Source organism: Oryx dammah, unplaced genomic scaffold (genome assembly GCF_014754425.2).
Source record: "Oryx dammah isolate SB20612 unplaced genomic scaffold, SCBI_Odam_1.1 HiC_scaffold_23, whole genome shotgun sequence".
In the NCBI taxonomy this organism is placed as follows: domain Eukaryota; kingdom Metazoa; phylum Chordata; class Mammalia; order Artiodactyla; family Bovidae; genus Oryx; species Oryx dammah.
Window position 1 is genome coordinate 74,320,513 of NW_024070207.1, and position 10,560 is coordinate 74,331,072.

A 10,560-nucleotide genomic window follows, 5' to 3' on the forward strand; every position below is an offset into this window, starting at 1 on the left:
CAACAGTGTAAGAGGGCTCCCTTTTCTCTGCACCCTCTCCAGCATTTGTTGTTTGTAGACTTTTTGATAGCAGCCATTCTGACCAGCATGAGACGGTACCTCATTGTAGTTTTGACTTGCATTTCTCTGATAATGAGTGATGTTGAGCATCTTTTCATGTGTTTGTTAGCCATCTGTATGTCTTCTTTGGAGAAATCAGACAGATTGTTCTCTTAGGCAAAGAAGATTATGTCCCTCCTAGGCTAAGCCCCTCAATTACTGTCTTTTGCCTCAGGATCAAGGCCATGCTCAAGGGTGGCACTTAAGGACTGTCACAGGTTGGCTTGGCACCAGCTGGCTTGGGTACGAATCCTGGCTCTGCCACTTATCAGCCGATGACCTTGGGCAATCCATTTACCTCCCTGTACCTCAGTTTCCTTATCTGGAAATGGGAATGCTGCTTGATAATGACAGTATCTACCTCATGGAAGTGGAGGGAAGAGTGAAGAGGTAATACAGTTAACAAAGCTCCGGACAGTACCTATGAGCTGAGGCCCCAGAAGCACTTGTGGCTCAGGGCCGAAAGGGCCTCAGCCACGGCTCCATGTAAGTCAGAAAATGGAGCTGGAGTTGGACAGAGGGAAGGAGGGTGCTGTGAGAGAGGCTAAACATGGCCTCATTTTCGGGAGCTGAGAGGAAGATCTGGCCTTGGCTAGGCAGTTCACAGAGGGCAACAGAACTGCAAGCACAGGCTCCCAGGGTTCCTGTGATCCCTGAACCCAGCCTGGGGAAAGAGAGAAGGAGGCTGGAATGCCCAGGGACTCCCTGGTACCTCCTAAACCTCAGTTTTCTCATCTGCAAAATGAGGATTCAAATTACTTCATGGGGTAGCTGTGAGGTGAAGGGAATGCACAGAACCTCCCAGGATAACACTTTGAGCATCACAGGTACTCAAGAAATCATTGGAGAGGGGAGAAAAGAGGAGGGTATAGATACCCAGGCCAGAGCAAAGGGCCCAGTGCTGCCTGTCCATCTACCAGCTCCATGGTGGTGACAAGATGGGACATATTCCAGTTGCTGCAGGAGCATTGCTGGGTTTATTTTGGAGCTAGGGTGGTGGTAGAGGCAAAAGGGGTTTGGCTGCACCCTGGTGCACATCAGGCATCAGAAGATGGGTAGCCAATCCCTCACATCTCTGAGCCTCAATCCCCTTAGCTGCAAAGTGGGGATAATATCACCAGGCCCACATGGCTACTGTGAAGCTGAAATAAGCTAATGAACAGAAAAGCACATCATACAGAATGTGGGCAATTCTTGGTTTATCAACTGCAGAAGAAGCAATTTAGAATCAAGGTTCAGAGCACTGGATTTGGAGTAAGACTGATCTAGGCAAAAGTCTGGGTCTCCCTTTCCTAAATATACAGTCTTATGCAGGTCATGTAACTTTTCTTGGTCTCAGTCTCCTCATCTATAATATGGGAATAATAATAGTACCTACTTCACAGGATTTGTGAGGAAATTCAGAGATCATTTGACACACCTCCCAGTCCATGTAAACATTCAATACATATTGTTTTTTAAGATAACATTATTCCTCAAGGACAGAACCCAGGTCTTCAGCTTCTAAATTTCTTTCTTCATAAACTTCATCATGTAGCCCCAGTGTCTGTGGTAAATGATAAACCCTTGTAAGCTAAGAAATCCTTAACTCTCAGCCATTTTATGGCATAATGGACTTTCAAACCTGGAGGAACTGTTGAAAATCAATTATTCTACCTACTCCATTATACAGATGGGAAAACCGAGGCTCAGTGAGCAGAAGTGATAGACCTCAAACTAACCACATGAGTGTTGCATACCAAGTCCTTCTGACCAAAAGCCAATACCCCGTGCCCACCAATGTTGCCCCTTCTCTGAAGTTATTTCTGAGTGGAAGAGATGCCCCCCAAAAGGCAGGGTAACACCTGCTATGGCTTCCCCAGAATCCTACCAGCTTAGGACCTTTCCATCTCATTTTGCCGACCTTGTCCCAGGCCACACCTAGCTGGTGGCCTATCCCTGCCTCAGCCTGCCCTCCCTCCACTCTGAGTGCTTCGACAGCCTAGGCCGGGTGGTCTGTAATTGCTTCCTGTCCTCACAAGCTCTGTTTGTTTGCTCTGTGGCCGCTTCCTCACACCCCGGCACACCGGAGGTGCTGACCAGCAGTGCAGGACTCCTGGGGCCCGGCCCCCAGCCCGCTCTCAGATGTTGGGCCAGCCCTCCCCAGACCCACCACCTGGAGCCCAGGAACCCAGCAAGGCCCTGGAGACACCCTCCCTCAGCACTTCCCGTGGCTTCCGCAGCCCACCCCCACCCTCTAGCAGCTGGTCCTGCCCCCAGCTGGGGGAGAAGCCAAAAAATCAACAGGTGGCGATCCAGAGGGAAGCCCTGGCAGGACTTGGACTGACTGAATGGGACAACCCCCTCCCGCCCCCCCGCTTCCCTTAGCCCACCCCTGCTTGCAACCCCTGCCCAGTGGGACTCAGACAGTAGGTCCAAATGACTCTGCCTCACATCACAACTTTGAAACTCTGTGAGGTTGGAATGTGTGTAGGGGAGGAGGTAGGGGGGAGAGTTGCTTAATTTGTCCCTGAAAGTCTCTGAGTCTAGGATAAAATGACTCAATGCAGTAAAACTACAGACCTAGGCTTCAAACCTGTTACTTTTGTGACTTTAAAGTGAATTACTTAAATTTTCTTAGCTTCCATTTTCTCCTCTGAAAAATGGGACTAATACACTCTATCCCCTGCCCAGGGTTGTTGTGAGGTTGACAGGAGCCATCCTGTGCGCACTGCCTGGTAGGTGGGGTAGGTGGGGAGGGCGACCAGCTGGTTTACCTGGGACTGAGGGGTTTCTCAGGATGTAGAACTTTCTGTGCTAAAATCTCCACAGTCCTGAGCAAATTAAGATGCATTCATTACCCTCAGAATAGGTGGCAGATGAATGTTTGTTTCTGAAACCAGGTCCCCACTGCCTACCTCTCACTTCTCCACATAACTTGATATTCCTCAGTCTAAAAGTCTCTTCTCTCAAATTTGCTCCCATGCTTTCTCAGGAAGCCTCCTAGACGCACGTCATACAGCGCCTTCTGCGTCCCCTTCCTCAGCAGTTGTGTCCATAGCTTCCCCCATGCTATCAAGCCTTCTTCTCTTCAGCCCCTCTGCCACCAGACCCCATTGTCTCTGCTCTGGACTATTATACCAGCTTCCTCTCCAAGCCCTCTATATCCCATCTCATCCCCCTGCACACACCCTCAAATAAATGATCTCTTTTCCACTTTGTCTAGGCTCCCAGCCCCACCCACAGCACCACACACTTGCACCATACACCATACACATCCCAGGACACCCACACTGTCTGAACCTGAGTATAAAGGATTTCAGTTTGATTTAGGAACCTTTGACAGTGGGATAAGGCATCAGAGGAGGTGAGAGGGGAAGGTCTATAAACTTTCCCTCTGAGAGTAGGGATTTTAAATATAGAACAGTTGCAATGGGTGGGGTGTTGTCTGAAAGTAGAGGCCTGGCTGCACTGATCTCTAATGGCTGGGTTCTTGCATCTACTGCCTTGTTTCCAAGGCCTCTGGGATTGTTCTCCCCAAAGCCCCTGCCCTTGAGGCCTAGGCAGGCCAGGCCAGGAGAAACAGAACTGAATTCCACTTAGTTGGCTCTAGGCCGTAGATACTGCAGGGAAGTGTGTGCATAGTGTGTGTGTGTGGTGTGTGGTGGGGGGAGTTGTTGGTGAGTGGGCAAAGCCAGGTGAACAGTCCCTTGTGGCCTGTTCCTTTTTTTCCAGCTAAGGAGACTGTGCTTTGGCTGATAGGCTTGAAAGTCAGGGACATGAGCACAGAAAGGACACTGCCATCTCCTTGGGGCCCCTGGCCGTCAGCTCACACTGCCCCTCCTCAGCACCCGAAGAAACTGCCGTCAGCAGAATTCCTCACGTCCTGCTGCTGGGGCCATGTTTATCCAGTACAGCAAACCTACCCAAAAGCTTCTTGTGGCAGCCTCAGAAACACAGATTCAGAGGAGGCCAGAGGGCCTGAGGGAGGGAGGCCAGAAGGAGAAGCTGAGAAAGAGACAGAGAGTGAAGCTCAGAGATGGAGGGTGAGGACAGAAGCTAAGAGGGTGCCCCTCTGGGGTAGCAAGATGTTGATGCAGCAAGATGGAGAAACAAGCAGCACTCGGGATATGATGGGAAACCAGACTGCGAGGAAGAACAGGGGTCATGTTAGAGAGAGAGATGATGACAAAACCAAGACAGCAACAGACAATGGAGCCAGGCAAACAGCAAAAAGAAAAAGCAGAAGGGAGAGGGAAATAAAGGGGATGGAAGCAGGAGGAGTAGTGGGGAGACATATACAGGGCTGGGGTGGTCAGAGAGCTGGACAGGGAGGGAAGCAAAAGGCAGCATGGGAGGCGGTGGGGTGGGCTGGATGGGGGCGGCCACAGTGCCCCCTCCGTGCACAGACACATGGCCAGCCCAGCCCCAAGTGGGGCTGTTTGCAGAAGGAAGCCAGCTCTGTGGTCAGGGCGCCCCAGGCCTGGCGGCGGCCGCCCCCTGCACTTAATGAGATTCTTGTTCGGAGCTGCGGGAGATGGGGCCAGGCTGTGGAGTCCCCGCAGTGTCTCTGCTCTCACCCAAAGGGGGCCTGCACTGGGGCTGGGGCTCAGGCAGCAGTAGAAGCTGTGCAGGAAAGCAACCAGACAAAGCTCAGCCGCTGAGGTTACCAGGCCTCAGGAATGGAGGGGGTTGCAATGGCAGAGAAGCCATATAGCCTCTGCAGAGCCCTGGGGGAAAAGGGAAGGGCAAAGGGCCACACTGGCCAGCAGGCAGGATTCCTGGATTCTAATCTTGGCCCAGTCCCCCAGTCTGGCCGGGTGACTGTGGGCAAGAGCCCTCCTTTCTCTATGGATCTCAGTTTCTCCACTTGCTCCCATGAAGGGCCTCGGGCAGGTGAGAACCATGGAAAAGCAGAGTATATGCCCTGCCTAAGAGGACAACTGCCACTCAGCTCCAGCTGTGGCCTTTTGGGAATGTAGGTGCAGTGTTACTAGATTTTCAGATTTTTTAGAAGTGATAAATCTGGATTTTTATGTAAAAATATCGTGAATTTTCAATGATGGCAGCTAATTTCTTCTCAATGTAGGTACTTTGTGAGCCAAAGAAAACACTCTGAGGGTCTTAAGTGGCTTATAAGGTACCTGTTTATGGCAGTCTCGAAGGCCCGCACCAGCTCTGACAATTGCCACATCTTTGGCTCCACCACCATCCTGAGCGAAGTCCAAACCTCACCCAAATCTCATGTCCTTGGAGAATAGCCAGACACCAGGAGGAGGCTGCCTTGCCCTGGCACTGGTTGGGAGGGTGGGGGGAGATATGACCCAAGAAGTTAGGCTTCTGGATAATCTGTTTACTGGCCAATGATTTGCTTCTAAAGCTCCCACCTCTCCCTAACTCAGCCAAGTCCTGCAAGGCCCTCCTCTGAGAACACATCCTGCCTGTGCCTGAACCAAAGAGCAAGCAAGTACTATGCAAAGCCCTCAGGACCAGGCTGAAGAGAGGCAACTCCCCGGAGACAGGTCTATCCTTCCCCTGCCACTCTGACCACAGGGCCCAGGCTAGGCGAGCACCACCCTGGCACCAGCTTGGGGAAGAGGGAGGTGGGGAGCGGGGAGGGGTGGCAGGGGGCGGAGCATCCTGGCATGCGCATCCGCCGTGTACATCCCTACCCCTTCCCACTCCACAGCCCATGAAGCCCAGCCAAGCATGACAAGGGTTAATTGGATACCCCCAGCTGGAATCATAGAGTCATAGGCCTGGAACGGACCTTGGAGGTCATCTGTCAGAGAAAGAGGAGAGATTTTAATTACTCAATTCAGCTGGGTTGGAAACACCCCCGGCCCAGGTTGTTTATCTAGAAGGAGGGAAAGCTGGAAAGAGCTGCTAGGCTGGGAGCCTCCTGAAGGGTAGGGCCTGGCCACTTGGGTCACATTCCTGTCAGTGCCACCCCCACTGTCAGCATTGCTTCATTCTGGGGTGGGCACACAAACCTTGGCTGAATAATTGACTAACAGGCAGGACTAATGGTACTGCGGGAGATCATGAGTGACAAGCCCCTAAGTGTGTGTGTGTTAGTCACTCAGTCGTGTCCAATTCTTTGAGGCCCCATGGACTATAGCCTCCCAGGCTGCCCATGGAATTCTCCAGGCAAGAATACTGGAGTGGGTAGCCATTCCCTTCTCCAGGGGATTTTCCTGACCCAAGGACAGAACCCGGATCTCCTGCATTGCAGGCAGATCCTTTACTGGCTGAGCGACCGAGAAGCCAGACAAGACTCTGCACCAGGAGGGAAATGACCGGGGCTGACTCCAAATGTCACAGGGCTAAGACGAAGCTGCACTGAGCACTTTTCCATGATGCCTCTTTTCACAGGACTAGGGTAGGAACTTCAAGAGGGGCCAGCCACTTCAGCTCCCACTTCAGCAGATTCTGAGCCCCTATAGGCTTCCTGGTCCAGTCAATGCTTCCCAGTCCTCTAAGCTCCACTCATAGTATGATACTAAATAAGAAAGCTTCACCTCATGATTCTTTGCACAGAACCAGAAAAAATAAATGAGTTGGTTACAGCAGGAGGCTTAAGGTCAGACACCAGGAAGAACTTCCTGAAGGTGGAAACCCGTAGAAGTAGCAATCCAGGTGGACTCTGGAGTCTCCTGTGCTGAACAGGAAGTGCAATGGAGGATGGGGAAGTAACATTCAGACCTGGGCAAAGGCTGGCTGAGTAATTTTCCCACCCAGCCTAGAGTTCAGTGTTGATGGGTGGCGGGAGGGAGAGGAGCTCCCCAGATTGGGGCAAGGGAATCAATTCACCTCATTTCCTATCACTACTCTGGAGCAAATGACACCTAGTAATGTTCCCAGTCCAGTTCTGAGGCTGCTGATTAGAGGTGGAAGCTCAAGGCCACCACAGCCTCTTTCTCGCCATAAGCCATCCAAGAACTCAGCTGAGGCAGACAGAGCCAGACCCTGTTGTCTGTCTTCACTAGAGAAGCCCAGAAATCATTGATGGCCCCTTGGCTCAGGGCCCAAAAGTGGGCTAGGCTGGGGGAGAGAGGAGGGAATGACCATCAACACAGTATGGGGGAGGGGGTTGGGGTGGTGGAAATGGGGGATGAGGGAACCACATGTCTCCATCCAAGGCAGAGGGGAGTGAGAAAGACACAGAACTCCCTTGGGAACTCTCAATAGCTCTTTAAAGGGTGTTCATAGTTACCTTGTTCTCTGCTTTAAAAGTCCAGAGGGTTTAATAACACTTTTAAGTGGCATCTTCTGTGGGGAAGTTCCCACTGGCTATAGGCCCAGGCTGTGTGTGTCATTTCCATCCCAACCCCTTTTCCACAGCCAGAAGAAAGAAAGTGTAGAAAGTGAAAGTCGCTCAGTTGTGTTTGACTCTCTGCGACCCCATGGACTACACAGTCCATGGAATTATCCAGGCCACAATACTGGAGTGGGTAGCCTTTCCCTTCTCAAGGAGATCTTCCCAACCCAGGGATTGAACCCAGGTCTCCCTCATTGCAGGTGGATTCTTTACCAGATGAGCCACCAGGGAAACCCAAAAATACTGGAGTGGGTAGCCTATCCCTTCTCAAGATGTACATTTATCACAGCCAAGGAATCAAAGCTCAAGTACTCTAGAAGTTCCCCTTGATATCTATCCTCCATCCTTGCGGCTTCAGTACCCCCACTTTCTTCTTGCCCTGCCTCCAAATGGAAATGAAGTCCTGTTTGGTTCTTGAATGGACAAAGCTCAGATTAGAAAGCCCCCTGCTATTCAGGAGGTCATTTTGGCACCCTGCCCCCTGTCATTCCCCACCACTCCCATCCCTAGCACATTTTCTTCTGGGAACTGGCCTAGGCTACAGGGACTAAAGGAAGGGCCTAGGACAAATCAGGCTGAGGGTCCATTCCTGAGGATCACAGGGAGAAGGGAAAGAAAGAGGGAGGGGTGGAACTGGGTGGCCTTTGGGCTAAATCAGATAATAAACGTAAGCCACCTGCCGTTTGAGGCCAGAGTATAAATCGCTAATCGGTTTGGGACTTGCACATCCGCTAATGAATTTCTCTCTATTCCCAGAAGGTCTCTCCGAAGCCGCCTCACTGGCAGGGGGCCAAGCAGGGAGTTTCTGGGGCTGGGGGCAGCTCTTTGCAGCCTCCAGCCCGGTTTCTTCTATCCCCCAACCTCTTTCAGCCCCTCCCAGCCCCTGTCCCCCGTGCTGCTTGCCAGGTTGGAAAACTCAGAGAGAAGAGATCAAAGGCAGCCAGTGCCCCATGGACCCCGATGAGTGCTCCCAACCTTGGCCCTCTCTTTTCCCTGCACCACCCTCAACGGCCAGCAGCTTCCTTAGTCTCTCTGACAGGCTCATGGATGGGGCAATGGATAGAGCACTGGCTATGGGGTAAATCCAACCTAACTAGGCTCTATCCCAGCTCTGCTTCTCTGGGCTTTGGTTAATCCAGCTGTGAACTGGATACCATCATGTCTGCCTCATGCAGTGGTTTGAGGAATAAATAAAGCCATGTAAGAGAAGCTCCTACCCTAATGCCTGGCACATAATTGGTGCTCAATTCATGAACTTTATCTCCTGCTTCTCCTCTAATATCATCCAGACGAGGGGTCAGCCATTCTTGGCCTCCAAGAAGGAATTATCAAAAATGGAAGCTGAATGAAGTTGGGTGAGAAATGAAAAGCTTCCTGACCAGGCCTGTCACCCCACTCCCAGCTTTGGCTTTTAATGTCAGCAGTGCCCACTGCCACCTGTCTGGACTTCAGAAGTGGCTTCAGGCGCCAGAGTTGAGAGCTGGATGGACCAACCTCTCCCCTTCTAGTGCATTCTGTGGCCTAGGGACTACGGGCACAGCCCTCTGGGCAACTCCTGGGTACTTGAGGCAGCCTAGGAAAGGCCTCAGGTCGCCACCACTGGGGTAGAGGTCCTCTCATGTCGGGTCACATGGGCTCTGGGCTGTGGGCTGTGTCTCTGCCCGCTTGCTCTGTCCATGTCCGTCCCTGTCGGGTACCCCTTGATTCACACAGATTCAGGCAGCCAACACAAAGCTGTGCCCCTGATATCACATATGCAGGGGACAAGCAGAGATGCTACAGAGAAAATAAACTGGGGTCCCCAGAGAGTTCATATTTTGGCAGAGAGCGGGCCAAAGGATTTTAACTGAATGACCGTATGTGTCCAGGGAGGGACACCAATGTGGGCAAAGAGAGGTCTCCCCGTTGGCCCTGAAGCTAACCACTCCTTCAGCAACACTCTTGGTTACACCTGCAAAGAAGCCTGATGGTAAAGAATCCACCTGCAATGCGGGAGACCTGGGTTAGATCCCTGGGTTGGGAAGATCCCCTGGAAGAGGGCATAGCAACCCACTCCAGTATTCTTGCCTGGAAAATCCCATGGACAGAGGAGCCTAGCAGGCTACAGTCCACGGGGTCGCAAAGAGCTGGACACAATTAAACCACCAAACCAAGTAGGTGAACTTCTTGGCAAGGTCCTGTGCTATGCTATGCTTAGTCGCTCAGTCATGTCTGACTCTTTGTGACCCCATGGACTGTAGCCTGCCAGGCTGCTTTGTCCATGGGATTCTCCAGGCAAGAACACTGGAGTGGGTTGCCATTTCCTTCTCCAATGTATGAAAGTGAAAAGTGAAAGTGAAGTTGCTCAGTCGTATCCGACTCTTAGTGACCCCATGGACTGCAGCCTACCAGGCTCCTCCATCCATGGGATTCTCCAGGCAAGAATACTGGAGTGGGTTGTCATTTCCTTCTCCAGGGGATCTTCCCCACCCAGGGATCGAACCTGGGCCTCCTGCATTACAGGCAGATTCTTTACCAACTGAGCTACTGGGGAGCCTTATCTAAGCTCTATCCCATGCAGCCTCTGATTCTACTTACCCATAATATCTAGAAAAGCTAGAATAGAACTAAATGATCTTTCCATTTCACCCAATAACATGGAAGAGATGGGCAGCACGAACTAATCCTTTCTCCCCTCCTGGGCTCAGTGTCTCTATCTGTACAATGGGAAGAAAATTGGATTCAATATTTTCTGAAGGTCCTGCAGGCAAGAAGAGAGCCAGTCTCTAGGACTGGCAGGAACCCCATATTAGATGCTGGCTCTGTCTCTATAAAATTAAATTGAATAGCTAATTCTGAGCCAGAAGAAGGTGAACCTGGTTCTGCCTGATGCCAGACAGGCCAGACTCTCTCCATGTGACTCTCCCAACAGGTGCCAAAATCAAAAGCTCACATTCTCCAGGGTGTTGTTGATAGATGTAATCCAGGCCCACAGAGGGCTCTCTGTGACAGTGCAACCCAGCCTAGCCCTACTCAGGCCAGTGAAAGTCGCTCAGTCACTGTTTGTGACCCCATGGACTATATAGTCTATGGAATTCTCCAGGCCAGAATACTGGAGTGGGTAGCTATTCCCTTCTTCAAGGGATCTTTCCAAGCCAGGGAACAAACCCAAGTCTCCCGAA

General features: G+C 51.5%; 1 non-coding gene across 1 annotated transcript; it reads right to left on the minus strand.

The window, feature by feature from the left end:
* Window positions 1-9,860: 9,860 nt before the first annotated feature.
* TRNAY-GUA lies at window positions 9,861-9,932 on the minus strand. Its single transcript has one exon. It is a non-coding gene; the product is annotated as a tRNA-Tyr (tRNA).
* Window positions 9,933-10,560: the final 628 nt, after the last annotated feature.